Source organism: Durio zibethinus, chromosome 10 (genome assembly GCF_047325235.1).
Source record: "Durio zibethinus cultivar Kanyao isolate XHJ-2024 chromosome 10, ASM4732523v1, whole genome shotgun sequence".
NCBI lineage: Eukaryota > Viridiplantae > Streptophyta > Magnoliopsida > Malvales > Malvaceae > Durio > Durio zibethinus.
In genome coordinates this window covers 6,349,436-6,350,287 of record NC_143171.1, presented here as the reverse complement: position 1 = coordinate 6,350,287, position 852 = coordinate 6,349,436, and the positions used below count along the sequence as shown (strand labels likewise).

General features: G+C 34.5%; 1 long non-coding RNA gene across 1 annotated transcript; it reads right to left on the bottom strand.

Moving 5' to 3' along the window:
• Nucleotides 1–219: 219 nt before the first annotated feature.
• On the bottom strand, nt 220–611 carry LOC149516383 (uncharacterized). The gene is made up of 2 exons (XR_016345674.1): nt 473–611; nt 220–332 (listed from the first exon to the last, which is right to left on the bottom strand). It is a non-coding gene; the product is annotated as an uncharacterized LOC149516383 (long non-coding RNA).
• Between the last annotated feature and the right edge of the window lie 241 nt (nt 612–852).

Below are 852 nucleotides of genomic sequence, written 5' to 3'. Positions count from 1 at the left end.
TCTTTTCTTCATTTTCTTCTCAAAGAAACCATTTTGGTTGACTTTTAGCCACAAACTTACATATAAAAGCGAATGAAATTTTTTGAGAAACAACTCAGACTCAATTGCACCTTTGGTTAACTGTTAGATAATAATTTTTTCCTCTAGCAGTCATTGTCTAGCATTGAAATACCTCCTCTCTTATGCACTAACAGAAAATTGAGGCGAGATTTACGTTTACCTCTTTTTGGGCAACGTTGAAAAACCTTGGCTGCTAGGAAGTTTGGCCCGAACGTGGCAGAAGTTGGTTGTAGACCATCGTCAAAGGAAAACGGGAAATCCAACAAGGATTCCTTTGGTATGATTTTGAAGTACCGTTTTTCCATAATCAATCAAAAGGATTAAGCCATTTCCATGAATTCTCTTATCATTGCAGAAAAAAAAAAAAAAGGGAAAATCGATAAAAACGAAGTAGGCTAAAAATACTAATTACCTGGTCTACTAAATTTGCTGGTGGAGAATCATTATTTGGCATGCAGCTGTGAGATAAACTGCCACCGCGATTTTTGTTGGGAGGTTTTTGGCGTAGGTGGTGTGTTAGGTGAGATTGGAATTGTCAAAAAGATTAGTAGGTTGGTTTTTATTGATAAAAGATTGATCCACTTCTCCCTTTGTTGGATGTTAGCTATATTTATAACTTACTGAAAAACTTATCTTCAATACCTTTTGAAACGACAAGTAAGCAATGTGAAAAATAAATAAATAAATAAAGGGTAATTTTGAAAAGAAAGCTTCTCTAAGTGCTTATTGAAGGGAAAAGTTTGAGGGGAGATATTTTTCCAAAAGTCAGATAGGTTTTCAGATTGAGAAAAA